Source organism: Lissotriton helveticus, chromosome 12 (genome assembly GCF_964261635.1).
Source record: "Lissotriton helveticus chromosome 12, aLisHel1.1, whole genome shotgun sequence".
NCBI lineage: Eukaryota > Metazoa > Chordata > Amphibia > Caudata > Salamandridae > Lissotriton > Lissotriton helveticus.
The window spans coordinates 99176036-99176601 of NC_136073.1; positions in this window are offsets into that span (position 1 = coordinate 99176036).

The window sequence follows — 566 nt, forward strand, 5'->3', positions numbered from 1 at the left end:
ATTATTGATGAAGATACATCTATAGTCTAGCCCCCTTGACATTAATCTTTGTATGTGTTATATGTATGTCTTTTCTAGACCTTCTTTTTCAAGATACATTGACTTTAACTTAATGAAGCTTCGATCTGTATAAGAACATTATCCATTGCTTTCTAGACAGCCTAACATACTGTCTGCAGTACATTGACGTTTCATACCCCTTCCCAGAAACATATCCATTATCCTCTTCCAGCTTTAGTAACTAACCTTACAAGCACTCCTCTACCAGTTATGGCTAGTGACCACTTTCTCTGGGCAGCATACATTGATTTGAAAAGCTGAGTGACCCTGGCATAAGTGTTGTACTAACTTTCCATCTTTCCCTTTAGCCATTGACATTTCCATCCATATTTATTTTGTATTGTTTTTATTTTGTGTTCATCACTATTTATTTTGGGTTTTGGCAACAAATAAAATGTTGCTGTAGCCAGTGTTTCCGCATTTATTGAGCAAATAAATGTGCAGTCTTGTTTATTTACTTACGAATACAAATAGATTATAAATCAGCAGAATCCTATGAAACCGTG